The 12,493-nt window shown below is 27.2% G+C and overlaps 1 long non-coding RNA gene across 1 annotated transcript in view; it reads left to right on the forward strand.

The window, feature by feature from the left end:
- Positions 1-12,240: 12,240 nt before the first annotated feature.
- LOC107874960 overlaps positions 12,241-12,493 on the forward strand; it is a 4,194-nt gene continuing 3,941 nt past the window's right edge. Inside the window, exon 1 of the long non-coding RNA XR_001675662.2 lies at positions 12,241-12,350. This is a non-coding gene — a long non-coding RNA (uncharacterized LOC107874960). The remainder of the gene's footprint in view (positions 12,351-12,493) is intronic.

The raw sequence follows: 12,493 nt of genomic DNA on the forward strand, positions 1-12,493 counted from the left end.
ACATGTTATATGAAAAATTATAATCAGATATTTATAAAATAGACACTTTTTTAAACGAATAGTAATACAAACAAAATAAAATGGATAAAGCATTTATATCTTTTTTAGTAGTTCTGTGTAACACTTTTTACATTAGTGCAATTTTTAGTTTGTATAATGTTATTTTGAATCTTCTAGTCATAAAAATACTATGAAACACACATCCATAACTCTTTTAGAATATTGATAAAAATATATCGAAGTGAAGATTATTTGATCAGACATGTTATAAGCATAGAGAAGATTACGGACAACTACCAAATATGTCAATGCCAACCAAGCCAAAAACTTATTGACGTTACGAAAATTAGTTGTAGAACTCGCTTTATTCATGTCAAATATCAAAGATTGGAATGATTCGTTAGAAAAGAAACAAAATGTTTAGACATGTAATTATAATTCAAATTAATAGTCAAATTTTGAGACATTAGAGATCTCACGATCTCAATTAAAATTAACGCAGATGAAGATCACGAAAACAGTTATCATTAGCTTATTCTATAAATTCTCCGCTTTACCATTTTGCACATATGAATGCACCTGAATACACAATGTCATACTTATTTTCTACTTAAATTGTTTAAATTAGTCTGGTTTTTAATCGTTTCTCGTTGTTCATTGTTCAAAAAATACAACAAAACTCACCACCTTTTCTATTTCTGATTATTTTAATTTAATTATCTATTTTGCTATTTCATATAGTTATATTCACTATCAAAGGATTTACCTCACTTGTAATTTATTTCTCATAATTTAACTGATTGACCTAATTATAAATCAATTTATAGGTTAAATATATCGATAATTTTGACATCTGTGAAAATAAAATCCTTATTGTCCAAAGTAGAGGTGTCAAACGGGCCGGGTCGGGCCAACACGAAATCAGCCCTTCCATTTTAACCGGGTTGCGGGCCGGTTAAGAGCCGGTTTTGACATTAATCGGGCTGGGCCGGGCCGGGCCAAACAGTAAAAAAATTAAAACCCACCCTAATCCGGCCCACTTAACCCAACCCGGTCAAACCCATCAAAACCCGATTAAAAACCGGTCAAACCCGTTTAAAAAATAAATAAAAAATCCAATATACACTCCAATATACACTATATACACTCCAATATACAATATATATTTTTAAAAAAATATATAAACAATTACACATATATACGTACCATTCAATATCTAATTATATATGACTATACGTACTACTTTAAATAAAACATATGCTATAATAGTATAATATATATATATACACTACAATATATATATATATATATATATATACTAATTTATAAAACATATACACATGTATACGTTAAATATATACTACTTTAGAAGATATATACACGTATATATGCACCATTCAATATATATGTACTACTTTAAATAAAATATATACTACAATATACACACATATATATACAACAATATGTATATATATATAGTTACATACTAATTTATAAAACATATACACTTGTATACTTTAAAGATATACGTCTATAGAAGATATATACACATATATACGCACCATTCAATATATATGTACTACTTTAAAAAAAGTATATACTACAATATATATACTAATTTATAAAACATAAAGTAATGTATATGTTAAATATACACGTCTATAGAAGATCTATTCACATATATACACTCTATTCTATGTATATGTAATACTTTAAATCAAATATACTATAATATATATACATTACAATATATATTTGTATAGTTATATACTAATTGTGAAACATATACACATGTATACGTTAAGTATACACGTGTATAGAAGATCTATTCACATATATACACTCTATTCTATGTATATGTAATACTTTAAATTGGATATACTACAATATATATACATTACAATATATAGTTATGTACTAATTTATAAAATATATACACATGTATACATTAAATATACACGTCTATAGAAGATCTATTCACATATATACACTTTATTCTATGTATATGTAATCCTTTAAATGAGATATACTACAATATATATACATTAAATATATATTTGTATTGTTATATACTAATTTATAAAATATATACACATGTATACGTTAAATATACACGTCTATAGAAGATCCATTCACATATATACACTCTATTCTATGTATATGTAATACTTTAAATGAAATATACTATAATGTATATACATTACAATATATATTTGTATAGTTATATACTAATTTATAAAACATATACACATGTATACGTTAAATATACACGTCTATAGAAGATCTATTCACATATATACACTCTATTCTATGTATACGCATCATTCAATGTATATATACTACTACTTATAAAATATACTACATTTGATATACATTACAATATATATAGATATACTTATATACTAATTTATAAAACATATACACATGTATACATTAAATATACACTTCTATAGAAGATATATACACGTGTATACGCACCATTCAATGTATATATACTACTACTTATAAAATATACTACATTATATATACATTACAATATATATAGATATATACTAATTTATAAAACATATACACATGTATACGTTAAATATACACTTCTATAGAAGATATATGCATAAATATACAAAACATATGCTACTTAATATAATAAATTAATAATATTTGGTAGTAAATTAATAATATATTAGAAGTAAGTTTTTAATTTAAAGTAGAAAACTAGAAATTCAATTTAAAATTTTAAATCATTAAATAAAAAAATAAAAAAATAAGGACTAAGGAGTGAATGAATTTGGGGAATTTTATTGATTGCAAAATGATCCAAAATTTATAATTTATATGAATGAAAAATCTATAAATTATGTATCATTTTTTCCAACTCACTCATGTTAATATTAATGGGAACTTGCATAGGATAGTCGAAGTCAACGGGGGCAAAACCATGCATTGGACTTGATTTTGCTGAGTTCTCCCGTGAAGTCATAATTTCTTCAAGTTTTAGCTCGTCTCTCGGCTCCGATTCCATTCCTTGATTTTTTCTTTCCGCTCTAATCCAATCTCGGAGGCAAACTAGAACATTCATTGCATTGCTTCCCAATGAGTGTCGGTTGTCTCCAAGCTGGTGTCGTCCCTGACTAAAGGCGCTCTCTGATGCAACAGTTGACATTGGAACATTCAAGATATCTCTAACTAATCTTGAAAGCACAGGATATTGTGTTTCATTACTCCTCCACCAATCTAACATGTTGATCCGTCGTCTGCGATCCTCTGGTGCTGTTTGAATATAATATTTCAACTCTTCCCGATAAGTTGATGTGTAAGTTCTCTCATCAACACTGTTCCAACAATTTAAATCATAAAACGAATCAGAAAAACCACCATGTGCCGGCCTTTTAGAAGATGATGACTCCTCGAGAGGATGAGGAGCGACAGTTGGAGTGATATTTGTAGGTACGGCTAAATCAAATAAATCAGCATAGTGATTATATAATTTTTCTATGTAATCCTTTGCATCAGCCGTAGCCGTCCACAAATCAGGTTGTACTTGTTCAGAATCATGATTAGTATTTATTTCTAAATTAGTATAAATAAGAGTACTAAAGCGACACATATGATTATATTTCATGCACGGATTTAGCATAACACCAACCAAGTAAATAGGGGGAATCGGAAAAAAATATTTTTTAAATTTCGTAAACATGGCGCCAACAGCTTCTTTATAACCTTCTTTATTTTTATATTCTTTGAGCAAACCAGAAATATCGGCTATATATGCCAAAATATTACAAACAGTAGGATAATAAGCACCGGAAAATTCAACCGTAGCTACATAAATTTTTTCTAAAAACTTAACAAAATCATTAATTACAACCCAATTAGAATTATGTAGCATGCAATCAGCAGAATCAGCAAATGAATCGCAATATTGGTTAAAAACTAGTGTAATAGGAATTCTATATTTATAACAAGTTTTTTAAAATTCATACGTAGAATTCCATCTAGTATCAATTTCCTCAGGCATCAAAATCAGTGTAAGTCTATTTTCTTGACATTTAACTTTAAATTCTCTAATTCTCGATCTACGATTATTTCCTTGAATAAAACCAACGGCAAGACGAATTTTTTCAATATAAAGCTCAAAAAAGTCAAGACCATCTTTTACAATTAAATTATATATATGACATGCACACTTAATATGAAAAATTTATAAATCATATACACATGTATACCGTAATTTTCCTAAGCTTCTACTTAATCCGTATCGTGAGCACCTACACCTATTTCTTCCTCAAAAGGTGTACCAAGCGGTACCGGAGGCGAAGGCACACGGGTATATCTACTACTTGAACTACCTCTACCGCTAGTAATTCGCTTTTTACTACCACTACCGCTTCCGGAATAAATTTTTTTAACACCTTTAGTAGCGAGGTTTCTTAATTTATCCATAATATAAATTAAATTAAACTAAAAATATTCAAAATACACAAATATAATAAAATTAAATATTAAACAATTAATACAATAAATAAAAATTAAACGTAAGAGATGGAACAACAGTACCAAATTTTGGAAGTATTCAAAGATTGCGACTTTAGAAACTTCCGCTCGTACTTTGTAAACGAAAAATTAAAAAATTAAAGTGAACACTTTAAGAAATTAAATATATTGAATATTTGAGAATTGAGATTTGAGAGAGAATGAGATTTGAGAGAGTGACAAATTGTGTGAAAAATGATTTGAAGTTGTAGGGTATTTATAGATTTTTTTTTTGGATTAAAAAATATTTTTTAAAGTTTTTTTTTTTTTTTAATAAATGGGCCGAAACTAGCCGTTTGGACCCAAAAACGGCTATATAGCCGTTTGGACCCAAAAACGGCTAGTTTGGCCCAAAATTCAAAATATCTTTTTTTTTTAATTTTTTTCGGGCCGGGCCGGCCAATTAACCGACGGCCTGGACCGGCTTAGTTCGGGCCGGGTTAACCGGACTCATTTTAATAAAATAACCGGCCCGGGACCTGAAATCCTAAAATCCTAGGGCTTATCGGGCCGGATCAAACCGGGCTGGATTACATAGTCGGACCGGATCGGCCCGACCCACTTGACACCCCTAGTCCAAAGCCAAACACCGCATATAGATAGAAATGAAAAGTATTATAAATAAAAGAAATAACCACGAACAAATATATCAAAAACATAGTACATACTTTTGACTAATACGTATAAAACTATTTCACTAGCCAAAAAAAATCATTCTATGTAATATACCATAATTCGAATTGGACAATGCAAACAGACAATAAGGTGAAAGTTAGAAGAAAATGGAAACTTCTAATTGGGCGGGACTAAAAGTTTGGGTTAGGCTGATTTCAGTATTTTTATTCAAACAATATACTATTTATGTTAAAAGTACATTGAATATGTATAAATGTTATATTCAAAACTCGATTATTACAACTTATAGTTGTCATTCTAAAATTCATAACTCATAAAATTAAAATTTAGGCTCTACTTCTAAATCCTATACTAAGCACGGGTAGAAAATTATTTCTGCAGTAAAATAAATATAATAAGTTCACGTAATAATTTGACAAAGATGTACTCCCTCCATCCCATTTTACTCGTTTCAAATTTTCTAATTTGTTGTCCCCTTTATTTGTCCTTTTTTACTTATTAAGACAAGAAACTTTTTTTTTCTATTATACCTTTAGTGTAATTGATTACTCTTTATTATTAGCATTCTTGAAAAATGTTGCAAAGAAGAGTACCATTAAAAGTACACCATTAAGAATATAAATGGAATTTTAATATTGGTCATCCATCAATATTGAAACTAAAACAAGATACAATTAAAAGGGGTAAAATGATAAAATTGTATTATCTCAATTTAAAATGGATAAAATGGGATAGACGGAGTACTTTTTAGGTTATCTTTCGTATTATTCTCTCTTATTTTCAAGCTTGATGAAGTTGTATGGGTCAAAATATGGACTTCATTAGATGGGCAAACCAGCAGTAGACACGTGACAGTTAAATTCAATTTAGCAAATATGACATCGGGTAAGTAACAGTCAAATTTAAATTGTAGTACTAATTAATTCAGATCCGATATAGCAATATTGGCCAACTTGACTTTGAGGTAGCATGATATGTACTTCATCATGTACCAAATGACTTCAACGTGCAAATAGAAGACGCGGATTCAAAATTTGGAAGTTTCGGGTGTCATTCTATTTTGAATAATAATGTATATTTTGTACAATATTTTAGGATAGTAAAGTCAATATTTACAAAGTAAATTATAATTATATATATCAACAAAAATTGGTATATCATGAAGGCTTGTCTAGTTACTCTACATAACTGCATTTTATTTTTTAATGAGAAAACAGAAAGTATAATACTAAAAAAGCAATTTAAAAAAGAGTACTAAGTTAGGTTCGATTTTTTAATGAGAAAGCAGAAAGTATAATGCTAAAAAAGGAGTCTTAAGCTAGGTTCGAACCCGCGCTGTTGGGTAAAACCCAATTGTCTCAACCACTTGCACCGTCAACTCGCTTTGTAGTGTGGGTGCCAAGCATAATAATTATATGTTAACCGATACATATATACAAATATACACATAAATATACAGAGTTTCAATCGAGAAGTGTGGGTGCCGTGGCACCCCAATCTACCTACGTAGTCCGCCCCTGACTATGAGGCAGAGGCGAATCCAGGATTTGAGTTTGACGGGTGCACTTCTATATTTAAATATAAAAATTAATAGTGCCAAAGTTCTACATACAGTCCTTTGAAAACTTATTAATTATAGCATTTTATAAGAAAATTTTTAATATTATTGAATATCATTAATTAAATTTAACATGACATGAGTGTGTTATCCATCGTACCTAAATTTAATGCATTTTTATATTTTGAACAATAATAGAAAGTTTTCGAAAAATATGAAATTCGAGAAATTTATTTGTGAGATGATTGCTACCGGAAATATTTGATTTAAACCTATGTCAAATTTTAAATTGCTAATATTTTAAATAAAAAATAAATTAATGGTCACAAGATAAAAGTAAACTAAACATTATACAGTATAAGATAGAAAATATCACCCTTTTGAAATTGAAGGGAAACTTGTATTTAAAATAAAATAAAAATATGTAAATAACGTCTACAAAACATAAATAAAAGAAAAAAGGTGAAATAAATGACTACTATATATATATATTTGTACGTTTAAAGGGGATACATAGAAAACAATGCTGCAAACAGTGCATAACATGTATTTGAAAAAAGGAGGAGCAATAAAGATATGTTGTTTTTGAGTTTCGAACTTGAGTCATTGGGATGAAAGAAAAACATTTAAAGCAACTACTAGACCAGCTGGCCAGTTCCACACAAGTTGTTAGTGAGGGTGCACGATATGAACTTAGTCTTATTCTCTGATATATATACAAATATACAAACTATATATATAGAGTTTTTCTCGAGGCTAGCGGGTGCACGTACACCCCTACTCTCAACGTAGGTCCGCCCCTGCTATGAGGGACTTGAAAATGGCAAGCCGTTATTTAAGATTTAGACTAGATATATCGCTTTTCTTCACTTGTTAGGCATTTGATTTTCATCATATATAACATTATGCTCATAGTTGTGACACGAGCTCTCAAGTAATAACTTCCAAGCTATTACTTTCTCGATGATGTTATCTAAGTTCTATCGAAATTATTCAATATATTAATTAATCTCTTTTGCTTACTATTTTGCAATGTACTATTCGTGCTATTTATTTCAGTTATTCTTAGTAGCATCAAGTTATTAAGCATCAAGGAATTAATATTTACTCTATATAGTATGTGTGCCCTTGATATTCTAATACAATTCGATTATTATTTCAAACTATGAAGTAGAGTTAAACAAGAGTTAGAATATTTTATTCATCCTAAAAGTTTGAGAACATAAAATAGATATTAAATTCTAAAGACAATTGTATCTAGGCTAACACCCTCCATTTTTAATTCTAACACCCTCCATTAAATTCTAAAATTGGTATCGGAGTTATGTTGTTTAAAGTTACGGAAGTAGTATATATTTGAATTTATTTGATTAATTTATTAATTATGATAAAATTAGATTTAGATATCCACCAAAATATTATATATATTGTTTAGATGAATAACGAACAAAGATTACAAAAATATAAAGAATTAAAACAAATAATATCTGAAAAATGTAAAGAATTAAAAATAAGGATAGAAAGACTACAGTATAACATAATTGTCGGAGTTAGTAAAAACTCAATAAATGCACAAAAGTAAAAAATATCAAATTTAGAATCAACAATAGATAGTCTAGAATATATATATTAACATAACCTATATACATTTAAATAAAATGAACAAAGAAAAATTTATAATAGATAAAAAAACATATGAAAATCACGAAAGATTAAAAATAAAAATAGTATTCTCTAATTTAGGAAGAAGATATAAGAAAATAGGTGAACATTTATATTAAATGTTAGAAAAAGAAGAATTAAAATTAGAAGATAAGTTGGCAGTCATGGTAAGAATAGAAAGAGAAATGAAGAAATAGATAGGAAAAAAGAAATAGATAAAATAAAACAACAAACCACAGACGAAATACAAAAAATAGAAGAAACTAAAAATAGTAGAATTGCTGAATTAGAAAAAGAACTACAAATACTAAAAGACCTATATGAAAAAAGACAGAAAAAAAGAAGAAGATAAAGAACAAAAATTATTAAACGAGACAAATCAATTTAAAGAAAAATTAGAAATAAAAAATAATGAATCAGAAATCAGTGAATTAGAAATAAATACAATAGATGCCGAAGAAACATATAATTATGATTCGAAAGGTAGTGAAACATATACAAAAATTCTAGAAAACATAGGAAAACTAAAAATTAATGAAAAACAAGAATAATTAATAAAGAAAACTTAGAAAATACAAACACAGAAATAAATACTCTTGATAAAAAAGACGATGAAAACGTAATCCCTAGTACATCAGAAATAAGAAAACCTACATATTATTATAAAAATAAGTTTAAAAAATATAACCTAAAAATGAATATAACAAATGGACACCAAAACAAATAATTAATAAAAATTATAATTTGTTAGATTTAAACTGTGTAATAGATACAAATAAAATAATACAATTATGGGCAGGATATATGTCAACAATAATTAGATAATAATGTAGATACAACAAATACACCAGAATATATAGAAAGGACATTAATAAGAACAGTAAAATTATAGTTTTTAAACCTAGCCGAAGCATATAAAAAAGTATTAAGATCTGGTAATAAAACAGAAGGAACATCAACAACTACTAAAATATTACCAATAGAAATATTGAAAAAATATGAAGTAGCTATAAAAGATGAATTTAGCAGTATAACAACAGAATAAGAAGAAAAAAAATAAAGAAAAAGATATGAATAGGAATTTAATGTTAAAATTAGAAATATGTAAAATGTACAATATAGTTGAATATACGTGCGCATTTAAAGAATACTACTATAAAGGAACATATAATACAGAAGAAAGTAAAGAAATAAGAAGATTATATTTTAGCAAATTACTTGAACCATTTAGTTCAAAAATAATAAAGAGTTGGAATGAAGTAAAAATAGTAGATACCCTAGAAGCAAGAATAAAATTTTTACAACAATGGTATAGAAATCTATGTGAAAAATATAGAGAAGAAATAAAAATGGAAAAAACATTAATAGGAAATTTAGCATGTTGCAAAGATAAAATAACACCTCAATTTGGATGTAAAGAAAGATATTACAAGAAAAGAAAAAGACATAAGAAATACAAAAAATCAAAATATAAATATAAAAAACCAAAAAAAAGATATTATGTAAAAAATTATAAACATAAAACACCATATAGGAAAAAGAAATCTATAAAAGAATATACTTGTTATAATTATGAAAAATTAGGACATTTAGTTAGAGATTATAAAAAATAAGTCAAGAAAAACTATTTGTTCTTCTATATGTCGCTTTCTTCACTTTAGTGTTTTTGTCTTCTTATCTTTCTATTATTGCTCCGTCTTCTTATCTTTCTATTATTGCTCCATATCTTTCTATCTTTTGTTGTATATCTTCAACTGTTGTCCTTATCTTCTATTATTAAACTTTTGAGATAATATTATCTTCTACATTACATCTTGCCTTACTCATTATTTTAAAAAAGAATGGAAACTGGCAGAAAAAGTAAAGAATAATCTTATATTAAACCACCATTACCACCCTTTTTAAATTTTCTTATTCACTAGACATTGATTTTACCCACCACCTAATTTTACTGTGCCAAATTGGGGAAGAAACTTTCACAAGCTTTATAGGCAAGTTAGTAGCACACATCATTTTTTTCTGAAGCCAACTGATGATTAGTCATTACCATAGTCAACCTTAGGGAGGACTGATGAAGAAGTCGTAACTGGTAAGTTGTCATTTCTTTTGTTAGGTCAACCAAAAATAGTCAAATTAATGTAAAAAAATACATTAAATTATTTCTGTAACTAGACCAGGTATAATCATGTTAATTTACCAGTCACTGGTCATGCTTAACGTGGATGGATACAGTATCGAAATCACAATTTTCATTAAGGAAATTTAGAAGTAAATATACGGATTAATCGATGGGAATTCAACATTTATTATATATGAATAAAAAATATTTTTAATCATTAAATTAGTAAAAAAATAGTATAATTTTTCATTAAAAGAGATTCGGATAAAACCTCTAGACCAAAAATGGCTCCGCCACTGAATGGTTAAGATTTTCAATAGTCAATAAAAAGTTTTGGATTAGAGTCTTATGATCGAAACAAATTCTAACAAAGAATGTCTTCTCAATTAATTATTTTTACAACACACATCCAGACTAATAGAGTAAAAAAAAAAAATCAAATATAAAGCAAGAATTTATATGCACCCTTTATTTATATCAATCAGGGGCGACTCAACATAATTTCTGGCCTAAAGCGAAATTGTAAAATGAGGCTTTGAATTATTTTTTTTCAAATCTATATTTATAGCTTTTTGAGGTGTAAAATTATTAATAAAACTGTTTTGTAATTGATTTATCTGAAAAAATCCCTTTTTAATTAATAGTATGCATAATTCATTTGATATCTCTTGAATTTTTTTTTTTAAGCTTAAGTAATATTTTTGAAATTTTATTTTTAAAAAACTTCTTTCAGCTAAGACAATTACATAGGATCATGAAAAATATGCATTCATAAAATAATAAAATCTTTTTATTTGATCGAAATACGTCTTATCTTTCAACTTCTTCGATTCAACTGTAATTGTTGCTTCGATTTTTTTCTCCCCATTAATCAAAATAATAAATAGAAGGTATGGTTTTCTGAGTTACCTCTATTTATTAGATGTTCTTTTAAGATTTAAGAGTATTAAAAGATTTTTTTTTTAATGTTGATTGTCAACTTTAATCTTGAATTTCTAAAGTGATATTTTTATTTGAGCTTAAGAGAAATTAAAATGCAATGAAGAAAATATTAAGAAATATTTGATATTTTCTAAAGAAAAAAATCTAATAAAAAATTACAAACCTATAATGCTTTAAAATAAAATGAGGCCTCCAAAAATCGAAGGCCTAAAGCGCTTGCTTCGGTGGCTTCACCTTGAAGCCGGTCCTGATACCAACTCAATATATATATTACGATACATATATTCACGTACACTCTTACAATTAAAAGCGTAAATAATCATACATATTCTCGTATTAATTTATAACTTAATCAACATAAAATACTTATCATAATTTAATATAAATATTGAAATGCGAGTTGAATTTATACATATGGTCATATTACCGTTTTGTCATAAAATTGGGTATAATGGGTCAAAGGAATTTCTTTTCAACCGCAAGACGTGCAATTGTGCATTGACAGGTCTTGGATTGTAATGATAAATATAGTCAATGCAAGGCAAAACGTATAATTTTACTAAAGATTACATAAAACTACAACCTAACTTTTTATTATTACATAAAATTTCGAATCTCAAAATTAATTACGAAAGTTTTATTTTTTATACTTTCTCTTTCCAAATTTCATATACATATATCAACATTCCTATTCTTACGCTTATTGCTCCCAAAAAAATGCCTATAATCAAGGGGCTTCAATTGATTTTCAAATTTGAAATTATAAATGTATTCTTCTCGATCAAATTACCAACACCAACTTTCAATTTACTGACAAACTTCATTAACATTCTTTTTCAATTTTATTTTGGAGATCCGCTGAAAAAATAGAATGGAGGAAGTTGGGACGGTCTCAACAGAGTGAGTATATTATTGTTAGTGTTTGTTTTGTTCTAATGAGTGTAGATTTTTGTGTTAGTGGAGAAATTCCTCCATTTTTTTACTGCTACTATCCATGGGGATGAAGAAAGGAAAAGAATATTCTTACTCGTTACTTTTTTTTT

This window comes from Capsicum annuum, chromosome 6 (assembly GCF_002878395.1).
Source record: "Capsicum annuum cultivar UCD-10X-F1 chromosome 6, UCD10Xv1.1, whole genome shotgun sequence".
Lineage (NCBI taxonomy): Eukaryota > Viridiplantae > Streptophyta > Magnoliopsida > Solanales > Solanaceae > Capsicum > Capsicum annuum.